Source organism: Hypanus sabinus, chromosome 20 (assembly GCF_030144855.1).
Source record: "Hypanus sabinus isolate sHypSab1 chromosome 20, sHypSab1.hap1, whole genome shotgun sequence".
NCBI classification, from domain to species: Eukaryota; Metazoa; Chordata; class Chondrichthyes; order Myliobatiformes; family Dasyatidae; genus Hypanus; species Hypanus sabinus.
In genome coordinates, this window is record NC_082725.1 from 1,598,808 (window position 1) to 1,620,916 (window position 22,109).

Here is a 22,109-nt window from a genome sequence, read left to right on the forward strand (position 1 = left end):
GCATTCCCACAACTTACTAACTCTCACCTGTACATCTCTGCTATGTGGGAGGAAACTGGAGTACGTGGAGGAACCTCACACAGTCACGGAAAAAAATGTACAGACTCCTTACAGACAGCAGTGGGAAATGAACCCCTATCTTACAGCTGGGGCTATAAAGCTAGCCACTACAGTCCTGTGCTACCTTTGTTCAACATACACACAATGAATCTGGCAGCAATGGTATTATAAATGCAAACACGAGAAATCTGCAGATATAACCATATAACAATTACAGCACGGAAACAGGCCATCTCAGCCCTTCTAGTCTGTGCCGAACGCTTACTCTCACCTAGTCCCACCTACCTGCACTCAGCCAATAATCCTCCATTCCTTTCCTGTCCATATACCTATCCAATTTTTTTTAGATGATAAAATCAAACCTGCCTCTACCACTTCTACTGGAAGCTTGTTCCACACAGCTACCACTCTCTGAGCAAAGAAGTTCCCCCTCGTGTTACCCCTAAACTTTTGCCCCTTAATGCTGGAAATTTAGCAGGACCTCCCAGTGGCCACGCATTTTAATTTCACGTCCCATTCCCATTTTGATATGTCTATCCATGGCCTCCTCTACTGTCAAGATAAAGCCACACTCAGGTTGAAGGAACAACACCTGATATTCCGTCTGGGTAGCCTCTAACCTGATGGCATTAACATTGATTTCTCTAACTTCTGTTAATGTCCCTCCTCCCCTTCTTACCCCATCCTTTATTTATTTATTCCCTCCCTTCTTTGCTCTCTCTGCCCCTCTCACAATCACTCCTTGTCTGTTCTCCATCTCCCTCTGATGCTCCCCTCCCCCTTTCTTTCTCCCTAGGCCTCCTGTACCATGATCCTTTCCCTTCTCCAGCTCTGTATCCCTTTTGCCAATCACCTTTCCAGCTTTTAGCTTCACCTTTCCCCCTCCTGTCTTCTCCTATCATTTTGGATTTCCCCCTCCCCCTCCCACTTCCATATCTCTTACCACCTTTTCTTTCAGTTAGTCCTGATGAAGGGTCTCAGCCCGAAACGTCTACTGTACTTCTTCCTATAGATGCTGGCCTGTTGTGTTCCACCAGCATCTTGTGTGTGTTGCTGGTATTATAAATGACAAGTCAGATAAATGGTCTCCAATCTGACACCATTGACTTGCACATGCTGGTTCAATTTTCAGTCTTCAGTCCACTTGAAGCCTCCCCACCATCACTGGCTGGAGCCTATTTATATGGTTTGCATCAGAGTTCCAAGTTCAAGTTTAATTATCATTCAATCACACACATGAATACAGCCAAATGAAACAGCGTTCCTCTGGCACCAATGTACAAAACACACTACCAGCATTCACATGCAGCACATGGCACATATAACATATTGATTATGATAGCAGAAATATTATAAAATAATATTTTAGAAGTAATCATATAGCCCAAGTCCCTGAGTGTCTTGGCCTGTAGATTGATGGCGCATGGATGTTGTTCTGGAGCTACACTTCTGCAAGAAAAAGCCTGCAGCAGTTCCTCATCTTACACTAGTGCAGCTGCAGATGAAGGCAACCCAGCTTGTCTTCCTGGGAGTGAATACTGGAGGGCAGCACTGTCAAGAGGGACGAGCCCCCAGGCCATTGCAGAATCCACTGGCATGCAGCCAGCTCTGGTATATCCTTGTGAAGATCAGAATTGCCCAGCATGACCTTCATCTTCAGTAACCTGTACGACACAACAGTGTGCTGCCACTTGTTGTGAAGCACCTGGTCACGCATACTATTCTGTACACAATGTGATCCCTTCCCCTGTGATACTTTTTGCTCCAAAGAATTCTGCTATGCAGCTGTTCAGTAGTGGTGTAGGGAGAGCTCATGTTGGGCCTGGCATATTTCCCCACTGACCTGCACAGCACAGGAACAGGCCTTTCAGCCCACAATGTTGTACCAATCCAATTGAATTAATAATCAAATGGGTACCCTAACTAATCCCCTCTGCCTACAGAAGTCCATATCCTTCCATTTTCCTGACATTCATGTACCATTCTAAATGTCTCTTTCTGCTTCTACAAGGCAGTGCATTCCAGGCACCCTCCATTCTCTGTGCAAAGAAACATGCCTCTCACATCTCCTTTTCCATTAGCTCTGCCAGTTCCTTCATTGGCCCTGCATCCAAGCCATTGTTGAATTGTTTGTAACATGCTTCTGATCAACATTGCGATTTTTCTGTGGAGGATGTAACTGGGTGTTAGCATCACATACAGCTTATATTTAGTGTCATCGCAAAGAGAGGGACATGACATGGAAACAGACTCTACAACTCAGAGTCCAACCAACCACACATTTACTCAATCCCCACAATCTCTTTTCACAGATTCCACCACTCACCTACATTAGGGGCAATTTAAAGTGTGCAGTCATAGGGTACCATCATATAATGCAGGGTTTAGCACAAAGTTATTACAGCTCGAGCTTTCTGATATTCAGAGTTCAATTCTGGCTTTGTCTGTAGGGAGTCTGTACATTATTCTCATGAGTGTTCTGGTTTCCTCCCACATTCCAAAAATACACCAGTTAGTAGGCTAATTGGTCACTGTAAATTGTCTTATGATTAGGCCTGAGTTAAAATAGATGGGTTGCTGGGCGGTGTGACTCATTGGGCCAGAAGGGCCTGTTCCATATGATATCACTAAATAAATAACTAAATAATGAGGAACCCATCAGTCTACATGTCTTTGAGACATGGGACAGAACCAGAGCACTCCAGATGAACTCCATGTGGTCAGAAGTAGAAGGTGCAAATTTTGCCAAAAGGAGCTAAATCCAATTTCCACTGAAAGTGAGAACACTCTTCAAGCCCTGAGTGAGCCTCTACATCTCAGTCAGTTAGCTCCACATTTCAGTTCCCTTGTTTCAGACTGACATGCATGAATGACTTTCCACTAGATGAAGAGTGTGTGAGATTTTACATGTTCAGACTTTCTCATTATTTATCCTGTTTGGGCTGGGTGAGAACAAACAACATGAGCAATTTCATTTAGATACATTTGTAATAAAATGGAAAGTCGCAATTTGTTTTAAAATCTCAAAATAAAAACTACTTTGTTTAACTAAGTGTGTTCCATATAGACAAACTAACAAAATAACACAACATAAGTGAAACTTTATTTGAGGCTTGTAGATTTGTCAACATTATAGTTACCGAAGAACTTCCATAAGGCATCTGATGAATTGTAGTCTATAAATACACTCAGCGGCCACTTAGTCAGGTACACCTGTACACCTGCTCCCTAAATCAAATATCTAATCAGCCAATCACGTGGCAGCAAGTCACTGCATACAAGCATGCAGATATGGTCAAGAGATTGAATTGTTGTTCAGACCAAGAATGGCAAAGAAATGTGATCTAAATGACTTTGACTGTGGAATGACTGTTGGTGCCAGACAGGGTGGTTTGAGTATCTCAGAAACTGCCGATCTCCTGGGATTTTCATGCACAACAGTCTCTAAAGTTTACAGAGAAAGGTACAAAAAACAAAACAAATCCAGTGAGCAGTTCTGTGGATGAAAAAGTCTTGTTAATGTGAGACATCAGTAGAGGAGAATGGCCAGGCTAGTTCAAGCCGACAGAAGGTGATAGGAACTCAAGTAACAACAGTGGTGTGCAGAAGAGCATCTCTGATGGATAACATATAAAACCTTGAAGTGGATGAGCTACAGGAGGTACCTAATCAAGTGGCTACTGATTGTATATGTAGGACAAAATTTCTTGCCAGCTGAGATATTCTAGAATGAGTGTACTGTTATTTAGTTGCATCAGATGAAACATAATCTGGTATAAAGTCTGTAGTGTAAATGGGGCTGAAATTAACAGAAAGCTTATTGACATGAATTAATTTTTTTAAATGTCTGTTCCCTAAATCTTAGTACTGGGTCAGTGTTGACAATACAAGTTCAAGTTCAAGTTGCTTTTATTGTCATTTCAACCATAACTGCTGGTACAGTAGTTGGTACAGCAAAAACAAAACAACTTTCCTCCAGGACCATGGTGCTACCTGAAACAACACAAAACTACACTAGACTATGTGAAACAACACAAAACTACATAGACTTCAGACCTACACGGGACTACATAAGTGCACAAAACAGTGCAAGACAGTACAATGGTTAATAAACAAGACAACAGGCACAGTAAAGGGCAAATTACAATACAATAATAAATGATGTAGATGTAATGTAGATGTAAACAATGTAAACAATGTTTGAGCAGGATTTGAGAAAGAAATGAGCAAAAATTGCAAAGGGAGTGGAGTGGTGTTCAGTTGAGAGTGTGCGTGTGTGAGTTCAACACACCCATCAATTTGACAAGCTTTAATCAGCAAAATAGTTCAAGTACGAGATAAATTTTCACCTTTGATATTCTTGCTATAAAGCTTAATGCACTGGAAATGCAAAGCTATAATTTTGCATCTATCTGTCTTGGAGAAGTCACTCACTGAACACCATAATTTACTTCTTCTAACATTCCTCTGTAAGAAAAACCAAATTCCTGTCATTTATACCATTTCAAAGCACATATTAATTCTGTCCTTCAACTGAGTGATCATTGTTCATGAAAAATAACTAACTGGGAAATTACTTTACCAATGCCTTGTGCACTTTAAAGAACTGAATCATTCCTACTGCCGATTTATTTAACTGAATGTGCTAAATTCTAAAGTTTTCTATGAAAGCACTCAAGTCATTCTAAATTTTACCTAGTGCATCAATGCACTTGAAACTGCATAGATATTCCAAATATAGTTCTACAGAAGAGAATTATCTTGAAAGCACTGAGCCTTTAAAACAAAATGTCAAATATAACCTTTTTAGGACCATAATTGCAAGATTAATATAAAATACTGCAATACTGAAATGCAGTCAGAAGCAACTAAAGAGGAAAATATTTTAAAAAGGCAGTAATTATGTTATTTTATTTACTACATGAGGAAAACTGAAGCATTGTTTTAATAAATCAGAATGGATACATTAAGGGGTAATGGACTACCAAATTAAAATTTAAGCTAATTAAATAAGCTACCATCAGTCTCAATGCTGCTGTAACAAGCACCATAGACTTCTACCCAAATTAATGGAGCTTAAAAAATTAAAAATATTTCTAATCTCACTGAACACAGAACTCATTTATGAATGCACGTTGGTTCGCTAGCAATGCTCTTGAATGGAAAATCCTACAAAAATTAGTTGATATGATGCAGTCCATCATGGGTAAAGCCCTCCCCACAATTAAATATGTCTGCATGGAGCATTGCCACAGGAAAGCAGCATCCATCATCAAGGATCCCACTACCCAGGTTATGCTCTCTTCTCACTACAGCCATCAGGAAGGAGGAACAGGAGCCTCAAGACTTACACCATCAGGCTCTTGAACCAGTGAGATATCTTCTCTGAACACTCGCCCCATCACTGAACTGTTCCCACAACCTATGGACTCCATTTCAAGGACACTTCTTCACATGTTCTCAATATTTATTGTTTATTTTAAAATTTTATTATTAATTAATTTTTGCATTTGCACAGTTTGTTGTTTTTTGCACTTTGGTTGTTTGTCCATCCTGCTGGTGCAATCCTTCATTGATTCTATTGTGGTTCTTGGACTTATTGAGTATTTCCACAACAACATGAATCACTTAGTTGGAAATGGTGACATATACAGTATGTATTTTGATAATAAATTTACTTTGAACTTTGAGATCAACTGTTTTGTGGCTTGACTCTAGGGGCTGCTTTGAAATATGTTTTGGTGGGGAGTCAGTAAATCTGGTGTTATGTTTAATAACAGTTGTTGAGGAAGTTTCATTTGGGCTGTTTCCCATGGTGGGAGAGTCTAGGATAAGAGGGCACAGCCTCAGGATCGAGGGGCGCTCTTTCAAAACAGAGATGTGGAGAAATTTCTTTAGCCAGAGGGTGGCGAATTTTTGGAATTTGTTGCCACATGCAGCTGTGGAGGCCAGGTCATTGGGTGCATTTAAGACAGAGACTGATAGATTCTTGATTGGACATGGCATCAAAGGTTATGGGGAGAAGGCTGAGAAATGGGGTTGAGGAGGAGAAAAAAAGGATCAGCCATGATTAAATGGCAGAGCAAACTCAATGGGCCAAATGGTCGAATTCTGTTCCCATGTCTTCTGGTCTTATGGTCTATGGTCTTCACCTTGCAGATGATGTCTATGTACTATAAATGGATAAGAATGCAACCTTATCAAGGTAAAATATTTGAGGGGAACCTGAAGGGGAACTTCTTCACTCAGTGAGAGGTGCAAATTTGGAACAAGCTGCCAACAGAATTGGTGGATGCTGTTCAATGGCAACATTTAAGAGAAGGTTGGATAAGTTCATGGACAGGAAGGGTATGGAGGGCTGCGTTCCAGATGCAGGTCAATTGGACTAGACAGAATAACGGTTCAGTAAGGACTAGATGGGTAAAGGGCCTGCTTCTGTACTGTACCACTCTATGACACAACTGGGTATATAATTATATATTTTTATAATATAATTGGAATATAAGGGGATAGGGAAGCTTTAGAGAGGATGTAGAGGAGGTCTACCAGGATGCTGCTTGGACTAGAGAGCATGTCTTATGAGGTTAGGTTGAGTAAGCTAGGCTTTTCTCTTTGGAGTGAAAGAAAGATGAGAGGAGACTAGATAGAGGTTTAGATCAGGTGGATATCAGAGTGGAAATGATGGCTAATATGAAGGGGCAAATAGGGGGAATATCAGAGGTATATTTTTTCTTTACACAGAGAACAGGGTGGTAGTGGTGGAGGCAGCTACGTTAGGCCTATGTAGAAGGGAAGGGTTGGATTGTCTCTGGAGTAGATTAAAACACTGGCACAACATTGTGGTTTGAATGGCTGTACTTTGCTGTAGTGTTCTATGTTCTACAGTGGACCAGTTTCCAGTAGCTGGCATCAACTTGGTATAGAATACTGAATGACATCTCAATGTGCCTACCAGTTCACCCACACTATCATCCATATTCCATCTTGCCCAAAGATTTTCTCACTTTGGCATCCAAAGGGGAGATGGCTAAAGGGTAGACGAAAATGTATCAAATCGAAGAGATGCAGTGGGAAAGCTAGGAGATACAGAAGGGCAAGATGGCGCCAGTGAAGTATGCGACTAATGCCAATTACCTGTAGACAGTTCACAAAGCAACTACTTTAACTTCTTCTGATTTCAAATATGATTCTGCTAGTGAGCCGTGTGTGATTGGAACCTGTGATTTACATTTTGATGGTGTATTTTTGTGTCAACTGGGACACCTGGCACCTTGCTGTCTCTGAGGCAGCTTGGTGACAGTAGGAGTGGAGTGTGCAGCTTGGAGATAGGACCTGAGACCATTGCTTCTCCCTGATTGAGGCGCTGAGCAAGGTTGAAGTCAATGAAGACGAGAGTGGAGGGCGAGGAGATGTTTGACACTGTCTGCCTGTGTTTGACCAGCCATCCTCTCCTTCTCGCTAGCTGCTGACAGAGGAAAGGATTTGGGTTCCATGTTGCAAGAATTGTTTGGTGAGTCTTGTGGCTGTGGTCTCATTTTGCGGGACTTTGGGTTCATATTGCACGTATTTCTGATTACTCTTATTTTGCTGTTTTTGAGCAGTTTGATCAGGGCAATTGGTGCAGACTGTTACGCTTTGTTGGAGACTGTCTCTGGGCCCTGCAGTCGGCTAGTGGCATGGCGCTGAACTGAATACTCCTGAACTCCTGGTTTGATGTTGATATTCTAGGTGTTATTCGCTCACCTTTTGCCATTTGCACAATTTGTTCTTTTATTTCGCATTAAGTGTTTGATGTTTTCTTTGAACGGGTTCCATGGTGCTTCTTTGTTTTGGGGCTGCCTGTGGGAGGATGAATCTCAGAGTTGTATTCTGAATACATACTTTGATTCTTTGAAACAGAGATAAATAAAAAGATAAAAGAAGGACTTTGGGCAGAATGGATCAGAAATCTCAAGGAGTGAGCTGATGACACACGGAGGTGGTCCTATGTAACAAAAACACCAAAAAGTACCATAGGCAAAAATCCACCATAGTAACAATTGAAAGGAAAATTGAAATCTGACATGGAAAGAAACATTCTAAAATACGAAGAGTGAATTGATTATCCAATGGGTATTTTGGATGAAACTTTTCCTTCAATTTCCTTTAGAGCTGTTTTCCCTGAATCTTGAATCTTGAATCTGTCAGTAAGATCTGCTTTATCCTCCATCACAAATCCTTTTCCAGTCAGTACCTGAAGTTCTGCCACATTTCCCATTTTCCCCTTCTTATGTCTCCCTTTCCAGGTCGGCCTGATGCAGGTCTCAGCCCAAAACACTTCTCTGCCTCCACATATGTTCCTCCAGTAGTTTATATTTTGGTTCAGATTCAAGCATCTACAGTCTCTTGTGTCTCCTGCATCTTGGCTTGACACTTTCATTTTCATCAGCTGCAGTGAAAATGAATACCTGTGAAATCAAAGGCAGAAGCCCAAAGACCCACACTCAATAATTCAGGAATCGCTTCTTCTCCGCCATTAGATTTCTGAATGGACCATGAACGCATAGACACTACCTCGTTATTCCTCTTTTGGCACTATCTATTTATTTTTGTAATTTTGTAATTTATACGCTTCTACTTCTACTGCTGCAAAATAACAAATTTCATGCCATGTCAGTTTTAATAAACCTAATTCTGATCACGTGACTCTTCTATCAGAAAGTCAAAGAGCAGCTGATGCAGGAAATCCAAAATAAATAATGTCTGAAGCTTTCATCAGTTGATAGATTAATGGAGGGGGGTGGTTAAGTGAGAAACTAGATTGCTCCAATGAGAGCTATCATTGTGGCCTCGTCCTGTTAAATATGTTCCCTTTATCCTAACCATCCACTTATATACTTTCTGTAATTTACATGTACCGGTAATTGCTTTTTCCTTTTTCTCTCAGTTCTGGCAAAGGATCTTCACTGTACAATTCATATTCTCAGTATTATTTATTTATTTGTATTTCTTTGCTTTACTGTGAATGCCTACACAAAAATGAATCTCAGGGTAGTATATGGTAACATATACTGTACGTACTTTGATACTTTGATAATAAATTTACTTTGAGCTTTAAACATAAAGTCAAAATGCTACATACCAGTTGAGATTTCTAGCATTTTAGTTTTTTTTACCTTCCTGCCTGAGTTCTCGGCAAACTTGTAGCTGTAGTTTTGATGCCTTCATCTGAGTCACTTCTATAAACTGTCAAATGTTGAGGTTGCAGCATCAATCCCTTTGGCTCTGTACTCATCTCATGTTCACAGTGGGTAGCAACATTCACAGCAAATACATCTGCGGGAATTCTGGAAGGAAAGTTTAATATTCTGTAAGACGCATTTGCTGCTACAAGTGATGAATCACAGGTTATATCTGCTTTGGCTTAATTGTCTTTCAAAGAGCCCATTAGCCCTCTAGTCTGAACACCCATATTATCAACATGAAACTGTGTCCTGCCCGTCTCACCTACAGAATACACATTGCTCACATCTATCTGTGTTTCAGCTAACTTTTGGTCTTTTGCATGACTAACAATTGAGCACATCTACAAGGAATATTACAACGATAAGAGGCATTGATCAAGTAGACAACAAGAGACATTTTCCCAAGGCAGAAATGGCCAATATGAGGAGGCACAATTTTAAGGAGCTTGGAGCCCAGTCCATCACAAGTAAAGATCTAACCACCACCGAGCACATCTACAAGGAATGCTGCCAGCGAGAAGGTAGCATCCATCACCAAGGACATTAACCATCCAGGTCATGCTCTCTTTTCACTGCAGTCATAGGGAAGGAAGTGCAGGAGCCTCAGATACCACACCTCCAGGATCAGGAACAGTTATTACCCTTCAACCACCAGGCTCTTGAAACAGCATGGATAACTTCACTCAACTGAACACTGATAGACAATAGACAATAGACAGTAGGTGCAGGAGTAGGCCATTTGGCCCTTCTAGCCAGCACCGCCATTCACTGTGATCATGGCTGATCATACACAATCAGTACCTCGTTCCTGCACTCTCCCTATATCCCTTGACCCCGCTATCTATAAGAGCTCTATCTAACTCTCTCTTGAATGCATCCAGAGACTTGACCTCCACTGCCTTCTGGGGCAGAGCATTCCACATATCCACCAATCTCTGGGTGAAAACGGTTTTCCACATCTCTGTTCTAAATGACCTACCCCTTATTCTTAAACTGTGGCCTCTAGTTCTGGACTCACCCATCAGCGGGAACGTGCTTCCTGCCTCCAGCATGTCCAATCCCTTAATAATCTTATATGTTTCAATCAGACCCCCTCTCATCCTTCTAAATTCCAATGTATACAAGCCCAATCGCTCCAATCTTTCAACATATGACAGTCCCACCATTCCGGGAATTAACCTTGTGAACCTACACTGCACTCCCTCAATAGCAAGAATGTCCTTCCTCAAATCTGGAGACCAAAACTGCACACAGTACTCCAGGTGGGGTTTCACCAGGGCCCTGTACAGCTGCAGAAGGACCTCTTTACTCCTATACTCAATTCCTCTTGTTATAAAGGCCAGCATGCCATTAGCTTTCTTCACTACCTGCTGCATCTGCATGCTTGCTTTCATTGACTGATGTACAAGAACACCTAGATCTCGTTGCACTTCCCCTTTTCCTAACTTGACTCCATTTAGATAGTAATCTGCCTTCCTGTTCTTGCCACCAAAGTGGATAACCTCACATTTATCCACATTAAACTGCATTAAACTGATCTGATTTCACAACCTATAGGCTCAATTTCAAGGACTCTATAAATTCATGTTATTTATTTACTTACTCACCTGTTCATTTATTCATTGCTGTTTTGTATAGTATTTGCACTGTTTGTCTTCTTTTGCGCAGTGATTGTTTTGTAGTTTTTCATTGATTCTATTTTACTTCTTTGTATGTATTTTGGTAATAAATTTGCTTTGAACTTTGAATTTTTCACTATGCTGAGGGTTTTATGTCACCATATCTGGTTGCAGTTAGCTGAAATGAACAAACACGTACAGTAAAGCTGCAATATTGACTTCTTTCCTTGTTATTTCCATTTGTCATAGTAAAACAGCCTTCCTTTTTTTTTGCTCTTACTACCTCTTCTTTCAGTTAGTTCTGACAAAGGGTCTCGGCCCAAAATGTCAACTGTACTTCTTCCTACAGATGCTGCCTGGCCTGCTGCATTCCACCAGCATTTTATGTGTGTTGCTTCCTTTTACATATCAGATTTAATGAAACCAAACATAAACAAACTTTTTCTCTTCTCAGATGTTGCTGGATCAGCTGAGCATTCATGACACTGGGTTGGGACAAGAATTCAATGACCAACTGGAAATGGTGCCAAACCTGCGATTAGTCACATTCTCAAATTCAAACCCCAAAACTTTAAAGATTAGTTTTATTTGTCACGCATTTATTCAAACATCGGAACACATTTGTGCCAACAGCCAGTACAATCTGAGGATGTGCTAGGGGCAACCCACAAGTAACACCATGCTTCCAGCACCCACATGCTCAATATTTACTAACCAGTACATCTTTGAAATGTGAGAGAAAACCAAAGCACCAGAGAAAACCCACGTGGTCATGGGGAGAACATTCAAACTCCTTACAGACAGCAGTGAGAATTGAACCCCGATTGCTGGCCTCTGACCTCTCTCATTAACAAGTCATTTTCACCCACTCGCTGGGTGGTTTTTGATTTATGCACCATTCTCTGTAAACTCTAGAGACAGTTGTGTGTGAAAATCCTAGAGATCTGCAGTTTCTGAGATACTCAAACCACCCCATCTGATCATTCCATGGTCAAAGTCACTTAGATCACATTTTTTTCTCCCATTCTGATATTTGATCTGAACAACTACTGAACCTCTTGACCATGTCTCATGCTTTTATGCATTGAGTTGCTGTCACATGATTGACTGATTAGATATTTGCACTAATGAGCAGTTGTACATGTGTACCTAATAAAGTGGCTACTGAGTCTTCATTAGTTAGATAAAAGAGTATCAGGCTGTCTAAATGTTGAATGAGATGTTGTAGTAAATAGAAGTGTTTGAAGAATGTATTTCTTTAAGTATTTTCTGTTGAATAGTATACAAGTGTTCAAGTATTTTCACCTTCAGCATTAAACACAAACATTAGAACATAGAATATAGAAATTTACAGCACATTACAGGCCTTTCGGCCCACAATGTTGTACCAACCATGTAACCTACTCTAGAAATTGACTAGCTTTTCCCTAGTGCATAATCCTCTATTTTTCTAATCTCCATGTACCTATCTAAGAGGCTCTTAAAAGACCCTATTGTACCCGCTTGCATCACCATCACCAGTAGTGAATTTCATGCACCCACCACTCTCTGTGTGAAAAACCTACCCCTGACATCCCCTCAGTATCTATTTCTAAGTACCTTAAAACTATGTCCCCTCATGTTAGCCATTTCAGTCCTGGGAAAAAGTCTCTGGCTATCCATACGATCAATGCCCCTCATCATCTTATACACTTCTATCAGGTCACCTCTCATCCCCAGTCACTCCAAGGAGAAAAGTACACACAAACTATTCTCATAAGGTACTCCCTCCAATCCAGGAAATGAACTTGTAAATCTCCTCTGCACTCTCTCTATAGTATCCACGTCCTTCCTGTAGTGAAGTAACCAGAACTGAACACAGGACTCCAAGTGGGGTCTGACCAAGGTCATCTATAGCTGTAACATTACCTCTTGGCTCATGAACTCAACCTCATGGCTGATGAATGCCAACACACCATATGCCTTCTTAACAACACTGCAGCAGCTTTGAGAGTCCTATGGACATGGACCCCAAGATCTCTCAGATCCTTCACACTGCCAAGAGCCTTAACATTTATATTATATTCTGACTTCAAACTGGACCTACCAAAATTAACCACTTCACACTTATCTGGGTTGAAGTCCATCTGTCTCCTCTTGGCCCAGTTCTGCATCCTATTGATGTCCCGCTATAACCTCTGACAACCCTCCAGACTACCTACAACCACCTTTGCCTTCTGTTGCCAACCCAATTCTGGATCCACAAAGTAAGGTCTCCTTGGATCCCATGCCTCCTTACTTTCTGAAGGAGCCTGGCATGGGGAACCTTATCAAGTGCCTTACTGAAATGCATATACACTATATCCACTGCTCTACCTTCATTAATGTGTTTTGTTACATCCTCAAATAATTCGATCAGGCTCATAAGGTATGATCTGCCCTTGACAAAGCCATGCTGACTATCCCTAATCAGATTAAGTCTCTTCAAATGCTCATAAGACCTGCCTCTTAGGATCTTGTCCAATAACTTGCCCACCACTGAAGTCAGACTCACTGGTCTATAATTTCTTGGGTTATCTTTACTCCCTTTCTTGAACAAGGGAACAACATTTGCAACCCTCCAGTCCTCTGGTACTTCTCCCATCCCAAATGATGCAAAAATCATTGCAAGAGGCTCAGCAATGTCCTCCCTCACTTCCCACAGTAGCTTTGGGTATATCTCATCCGGTTCCAGTGACTTATCTAACTTAATGTTTTTCAAAAGCTCCAGCACAACCTTTTTCTTAATGTCTATAGGCTCATGCATTTCAGTCTGCTGTAAGTCATTACCACAATTGCCAAGGTCCTTTTCCCTGGTGAATACTAAAGCGAAGTATTCATTAAGTACCTCCACTACCTCCTCTGACTCCATGCGCAGGTTTCCATTATCACACCTGATTGGTCCTATTCTCACACGTTCAAGCTCTTCCTCTTCACATACTTGTAGAATGCCTTGGGGTTTTCCTGAATCCTGCTTGCCAAGGCCTTCTCATGGCCCCTTCTGGCTCTCCTAATTCCATTCTTAAGCTCCTTCCTAACAACCTTGTAATTTTATAGAGCTCTAACAGTACATAGTTTCTTGAACCTTTTGTAAGCTTTTGTTTTCTTCTTTACTAGATTTTCTACATACTTTGTACACGATGGTTCTTTAACTCTACCATCCTTTCCCTGCCTCAATGGAACATACCTATGCAGAATTCCATGGAAATGTTCCCTGAACATTTGCCACATATTGCCATGCATTTCCCTGGGAACATCTGCTCCCAATTTATGCTCCCAAGTTCCTGCCTAATAGCATCATATTTCCCCCAACCACAATTTAATGTTTTCCCAAATTGTCTGCTCCTATCCCTCTCCAGTGCTATGGTGAAAGAGATAAATTTGTGGTCATTACTGTCCAAATATAAAATAACTACAGGCTCATTAAGCAGGTCTTCAGAATGTTGTGGAATTTAAATCAGGGACGTTTCAAAGCTGCTGTTAGCAATCTGATTAACATTATTAAAGGTGCATGGTGACATGATGGGATCCCTTGGTTTCTTACAAGACAATTCATTACATTAAGCTATTTTCTCAGCTGTGGAGAAGCTCCGACTAAATGAAGTTTATGACCTTTCTAATTACTAAAGCATGCACATTCACTGATCCATTACCCAATTAGATTAGTGTGTAATTTGATCATTCAATTGTAATTTTTATATTATAGAAAAGCACAGAGAGTAATAAAATATTTTGATTTGAGACCTAGTGACCATTCCATAAAATATGTGTTACATGTAGACAGTGAGGAAGAAATGCCATTGTTTAAAGATGTAACAGATTCAGATTCTGATTAATTTACTCATCAAAGCACACAGTGAAATGTATCATCTGTGTTAACACCAACACAACCTAAGGATATGCTTAGGGGGAAGCACTCTGGTGCCAACATAGATAGAGTCATAGAGTTATAGAAAACTACAGCATAGAAACAGACACTTTGGGCCATCTAGTCCATGCCAAACCATTTAAACTGCCTCGTCCCTTCAACCTGCTCTGGGACACTGGGACCAGAGCCCTCCATACCCCTACCATCCATGTGTCTATCCAAACTTCTCTGAAATGTTGAAATCAAAATCACATCCACCGCTTGTGCGGGCAGCTCATTAGTTTACCCTCATGTTTCCCTTAAACACTTAACCTTTCACTCTTAACCCATGACCTCTAGTTGTAGTCTCACCCAGCCTCAGTGGAAAAAGCCTGATAGGAAATGCAAGCTATACCTCTCATAATTTTGGATACCCCTTTCAAATCTTCTCTCAATCTTCTAAGTTTTAGAGAATAAAGTTCTAACCTATTCAGTCTTTCATTATAACTCAGGTTCTCCGGTCCAGGTAGCAGCCTTGTAAATTTTCTCTGTACTCTTCCGAAGTTATATACATCTTTGCTGTGGGTAGGTGGCCAAAACTGCACAGAATACTCCAAACTAGGCCTCAGCAATGTCTTATACAATTTCAACATACTCCTTTGGGAGTAGCAGTGTGGTGTTATTTACAGCAACCTCCGATTTACCCTTGTCTAATCACAAGACAACTTACAATGTGACCAATCAACCTACTAACCAGTATGTCATTGAACTGTGGGAGGAAACTACAGCACCCACACGTTCATGGGAGTACAAACGGGAATTGAACCTGGGCTGCTGGTACTGTTAGGTGTTGTGCTAACCACTACACTACCATGCCACACGGTGCAGGTCGATGGAACTAGGCAGTTGAAATGATTTGGCATGGATTAGATGGGCTAAGAGTGTGTTTCGGTACTGCAGTTTTCGATAGCTCAGTGACTCTAAGCTATGTTGGCACTGGTATGCTTGGCAATATTTGCAATGCTGCTCCCAGCATATGCTGAGGTTTTGTTGGTTGCTCATGCAAACAACATGTTTCACTGTGCATAGGAGATGTGTGGCATTCATAAACAGAAGGACAAAGCTATGGATCCAATACATAGTGGAATCATTCTTGTTACCTTCCTATTTGCAGGAAGTTTTCCAGAGATGATGTTGGCAACCACCAACAGAGTTTTCACTATCCCCAACAGACACATTTTTCAAACCTGTAGACTACCACTTTGGGATTTGTCAAGTTTTATTCTCACCAGCACCTCCAACAGTTATTTTTTACAAACACTAATTTCCTTAGCTTCCTTATTTGCACTGGACTTTTGGCTCTCAGCATATTTGATAGATTGTAGCTTTCCATGAGATTTATTTTATACGTATATAAAGTTTTCTTACATATCAGATTATTTTTAAATCCCCTAATTTTGAAACAGTGAGTTCTAGTTCTAGATTCTGTCACAAGAGGATGAAACCGCCCCAAATTCACCCTGTCGAACTCCTCAAGGTTTTGTATGTTTTACTCACCGAGAATCTGAAAGAGAACATTATTTATATTTTTATTATCTTAGTTTAAAGGTCAATTGTTAAAACGACCATAAGACCTAGGTGCAGAACCAGGCTATTCAGCTCATTGAATCTGTCCTGCCATTCCATGGTTGATTTATCATCCCTTTCAACCCCATTCTTTGGCCTTCTCCCGGTAACTTTGATACCCTGACTAACCAAGAACCTATCTACCACTGCTTTAAATATACCAATAACTTGGCCTCCACTGCCATCTATGGTAATGAATTCCATAGATTCACCACCCTATATCCAATTATATCCTATAAATGTAATTATATTTTATTATTTCAGATGCTTAAAGATGATAAAAGATCCTCACCCCTCAGAACCTGCGCTCTTCCCGTTACTACCATCGCAGAGGAGGTACAGGAGCCTGAAGACCCATACTCTATGTTTCAGGAACAGCTTCTTCTTCTCCACCATCAGATTTCTGAATGGCCCATGAACACTAGCTTTTGGAACATAGAACAGTACTGTACAGCAAAGAAACAGGCCCTTTGTCCCACAATATTGAGCTGAAACATTAACATAGTCCAAGATCAATCTAACCATTCCCTCCCTCCCTCTATTTTTCTGTCATACAGCTGCCTATCTAAGACTCTACTTTGTTTTTGTGACATTTTTTATGTCTTACAGCTACCACAAAACAACAAATTTCATGACCTATGTCAGTGATAATAAAACTAATTCTGATTCATTGATGTATATCCATGTTTTTAAGCAGTATGGGAAAGAAGTCTTGGGCTCTGAAACAGAAATTTTACATTTAATCTAATTGAAAAAGCCTTTTTGATTTATTTAACATATGCGTTAAACAAAATATTTTCCAGGAATGCAATGCTCCTGCAAATTGAGGAACGTGTGTTTGCTTCTACTTAAATAAATAATGTCTTTCTACCCAACCCCCAGCATTTCTAAGAGCTCAAAAGCATATAATAGATAAATTTCTTATCTGCAGGCAAGTAAATTAAGGAATATATTAAAGAAACAAGTCTCAATAAAAATTCTGTGGTAATCCTTTCCTATTATCAGTAATTAAGATCCCCCACTTTGAAAGACTTATCTCCCTCTTCCAGACCTACTTTTCAAAGAACGTTGCAAACATAGTATAGAGTTGTCTCCTCCAGCCTGTTAGTCAATATTTATCTGACTTATAATGTTCCCCATATAAAACACTTAAAGATAGCAAATTTAACTGAATTACATGGGCCTTGCTGCATATAGACTTTTTATTTTAATTTTCATAAAATAATAGGAAACTCATAATATTATAGGTTACTATAGCAGTATTTTCTTTAACATTTATGACAGAATTATTTGTAGAAGTCAACAATGCATTATATGTGATTCTCAGCCTTAACCACCATTGCAAAAGTTTTTACATAAACCTGAGCTACAATTAGAAGAAAGCTGCAGTATGACCATTAATTTAAATTATTCTCTGATATTAATGTAGCCTAATTAATTAATTATCATGTTACCTGGCATAAGAAGTCTAACAAAACCATCTGGTTAGACTGCACTTGGAGTACTGTGTTCAGTTCTGGTTGCTTCATTATAGGAAAGATATGAAAGCTTTAGAGAGAGTGCAGAGATTTACCAGGATGCTACCTGGATTAGACAGCATGTCTTATGATGACAGGTTGAGTGAGCTAGGGCTTTTCTCTTTGGAGTGAAGGAGGATGAGAGGTAATTTGGAAGAGGTGTACAAAGTGATAAGAGGCATAGATAGAGTAGACAGCCAGCGCCTTTTCCCAGGGTGGAAATGGCTAATAAGAGGGGGCATAATTTTAAGGTATAAACACAAGAGATTCAGCAGATATTGGAAATTGTGAGCAGCACACACAAAATACTGGAAGAACTCAGCAAGTCAGGCATCATCTAAGGAGGGTAATAAACAGTCAATGCTTCAGGCTAAGACCCTTCATCAAGACTGGAAAGGAAGAGGGGAGAAGCCAGAATAAGAAGGTGTGTGGAAGGGAAGGAGTACAAGGTTGCAGGTGATAGGTAAATCCAATCTATGTTGGGTCTCACTGATGTAGAGGAGGCTGAACGGAGAGTACCAGATACAGTACTCAACAAAGTAGTCATGCAGAAAGAAATGACATTTCAGGCTAATAAGACCAAGAGGAATATGAAAAGAATTAGGCCATTCGACTCATCAAGTCTACTCTGCCATTCCATCAAGGCTAACTCATTATCCCTCTCAAACCCATTCTCCTGCTTTTTCTCATAAACTTTGTATCCCTTACTAATCAACAACCTATCAACCTCTGTTTCAAACATACCCATTGATCTGGCCTCCCTACCTGTCTGTGGCAATGAATTCAACAGATTCACCACCATCTGGCTAAAGAAATTTTTCCTATTCTCAATTCTAAATGAACATTCCTCAATTCTGAGACTGTGTCCTCTGCTCCTAGACTCCCCCACTAAAGGAAACATCTTCTCCACATCATTGTATCCTTGTCGATTCAGAATCAGGCTCCTGGGTGCTATTATTTTGGAGGACCTGTTCTGGTCCCAGCACGTAAATGCAATTACAAAGAAAGCATGGAATCACGTCGATTTCATTAGGAGCTTGCAAAGATTTGGCAAGGCATCTAAAACTTTGACAAAGTTCCATAGATGTGTGGTGGAGAGCATATTGACTGACTGCATCACAACCTGGTATAGAAACACCAATACACTTCAACAGAAAATCCTATAAAAAGTAATGGATATGGCCCAGTTCATCACAGGTAAAGACCTCCCTACCATTGAGCATATATACATGAAGCTTTGTGTGGGAAAGCAGCATTCATCTTCAGGGAGCCCCCACTACCCAAGTCATGCTTTCTTCTCGCTTCTGCCACCAGGAAGAAGGTACAGAAGCCTCAGGACTCACACCATCAGTTTCAGGAACAGTTCTTGTTCCTCAACCATCAGACTCTTGAACAAAAAGGGATAAATTCACTCAACCTCATCTGCCTTATCATTGAAATTTTCCCACAAACTACAGACTCACTTTAAAGGACTCTTCATCTCATGTTCTCAATTATTGTTTATTTTATTATTATTATTATTATTATTATTATTATTATTATTATTATTATTATTATTATTATTATTATTATTATTATTATTATTATTTATTTTTTATGGCATTTGTACAGTTTGCTATCTTTTGCAGATTGGTTGAATGCCCAAGTTGGTGCATTCTTTTATTGCTTCCATTATGGTTATTATTCTATTATTATTCTATTATGGTTATTATTGAGTACTGTATGTCCACAAGGAAATGAATCTCAGGGTTGTATATAGTGACATGTATGTACTTTGATAATAAATTTACTTTGACCATTGAACTTTGTTTATGTTGTGAAATTTGTTGTTTTGCTGCAGCAGTACAGTACAATATATAACAAAGTATATATAAATTACAATAAGAAATATTATATATTATAAATATACACTATTTATGTAATTTAATTATATATATTAAAAACTAAATTACATAAGTAGTGCAAAAAGAGAGCTAAAAAGAAGATGTGGTGACAATGGGTTTATTGTCCATTCAGAAATCTGATGGCAGAGAGGAAGAAACTGTTCCTAAAGCATTGAGTGCGTGTCTTCAGGCTACTGTACCCCTTCCCTGGTGGCAGCAATGAGAAGAGGCTATGTCCTGGCTGATGGATGCCACCTTTTTGAGGCATCACTTTTTGAAGATGTCCTCAATGGACACCAGAGACCATGAAGGAGCTGACTGAGTTTATAACTTTTTGCAGCTTTTTCTGATTCTCCACATTGCCTCCTCCCCACCAGACAATGATGCGACTAGTTAGAATGCTCCCTACGGTACATCTGTAGAAATTTGCAAGAATCTTAGGTCTCAAATGAACTGGGTCATTGTGCTCTGGGTGGATTGATGTTTTCGTGAAGTCAGAAAGACAGCAGATGGTAGAATCTGGAGCAACATACAAAACGCTGGAGGAATTCAGAGAGTCAGTTCGACCCACTGAGTTCCCCCAGCAGTGCTTTTAATATTTTCACATCTTGAAAGGAATGATATCATTGTGAGCTGGGTAAAATTCTCTGCTTGTTGCTAAGATTCTGTATGTGCTGCGAGATTTCTAGAGAGGCATAAAGCTGTTGAAATCAATAATTGTAACATTTTATTTTTTATTCTTTTATTGTTTTTCCTTAAACTACCTCAATGCACTGTTGTAATGAAATAACCTATATGGATAGCAAGCGAGAGATGTTTTTCACTGTACCTCAGTACATCTGCCAATAGTGAATCAATTTATCAATGTATGTAACACACCCTCAGCATCCTCTTTCAGTCTGCACATACCTGACATTAGAACATAGACCGTCACAGCATGGCCCTCCATGTTGTGCTGGCTGTTTAATCGACTCCTAGATCAGTCTAATCCATCTCTCCCACATAACCTTTCATTTTTCTTTCATCCATTTGGCTATTAGTCAGCTCTATTGTACTGTATGTCTAAACAAGGTGGTAGAAGAGCAAGAGAAGTATTATCAATTCTAAATCTCACTGAATTTACCACTAACAGCCACCATTACAGATACTGAAATAATGCATATCCTGGAAGGGAGTGGAATCAAAGCTTTGTAGTGTGAACCTTGAAGGTTAGCAGGAGCAGGGGAAGTATCAGAACGTCACACCCTATACTTATCTTTATGTCTCATGAAGGGTGCAGGGAACAGAGATCATGGGTTGATTGAGACTTTAGGATAGAGTTCGTGATGAGCTCAAGTTTATGGTGAGAGGCTGGCCTGGGATAGTTTGGTCCAGACTTGGTAAAAGCATATGTGAGGATTTTGGAAATAGACAGAGGATGGGCTGTTGCACAAGGCAATACGGATAACCTTGATGACAAAAATACATGTAGGAGCTTTGATCAAAGACAGATGTACTCCAGGAAGGGAAAGCTGGGGAAACACTCACCAGTCTTCATTGATGGGCTAGCAGTTGAAAGGGTGAGCAACTTCAAGGTTCTGGGCATCAACATCTCAAAGGAACTGTCCTGGGTCCAAAATAATGATACAATCATGAAGAAGGCACATCAGCAGCTCTACCTCAATAGCAGCTTGAGGAGATTTGATATCTCACCAAAGACTCCTCCAAATTTCTACAGATGTACCATGGAAAACTTTCTGATGGGTTGTATCCTCACCTGGTATGAAAGTTCCAATGTACAGGATCAAAAGAGGGTGCAGAACGTTCCATCATAGGCACTAGCCTCCCCATCATAGAACCATAGAACATTACTGCACAGTACAGACCCTTCAGCCCTCCATGTTGTGCCGACCCATATAATCCTTTACAAAAAGTACTAAACCCACACTACCCCATAATCCTCTATTTTTCTTTCATCCAAATGCCTGTCCAAGAGGCTCTTAAATACCCCTAATGTTTTAGCCTCCACCACCATCCCTAGCAAGCCATTCCAGGCACTCACAACCCTCTGTGTAAAAAAACTTATCCCTGATGTCTCCCCTAAACTTCCCTCCCTTAATTTTGTACAGATGCCCTCTGGTGTTTGCTGTTGGTGCCCTGGGAAACAGGAACTGACTATCCACCCATCTATGTCTCTCATAATCTTGTAGACCTCTATCAAGTCCCCTATCATTCTTCTATGCTTCAAAGAGAAAAGTCCCAGCTCTGCTGACCTTGCTTTATATGACTTGTTCTCCAAACCAGGCAACATCCTGGTAAATCTGCACTGCACCCTC

At 40.2% G+C, this 22,109-nt stretch overlaps 1 long non-coding RNA gene across 1 annotated transcript in view; it reads right to left on the reverse strand.

The window, feature by feature from the left end:
* The window catches only part of LOC132378226 (uncharacterized), a 105,572-nt gene that overhangs the window by 56,095 nt on the left and 27,368 nt on the right, over nucleotides 1-22,109 (reverse strand). Inside the window, exons 2-4 of the long non-coding RNA XR_009506924.1 lie at nucleotides 21,322-21,400; nucleotides 10,892-11,081; nucleotides 9,216-9,386 (exon numbers count right to left, since the gene is read on the reverse strand). This is a non-coding gene — a long non-coding RNA (uncharacterized LOC132378226). The remainder of the gene's footprint in view (nucleotides 1-9,215; nucleotides 9,387-10,891; nucleotides 11,082-21,321; nucleotides 21,401-22,109) is intronic.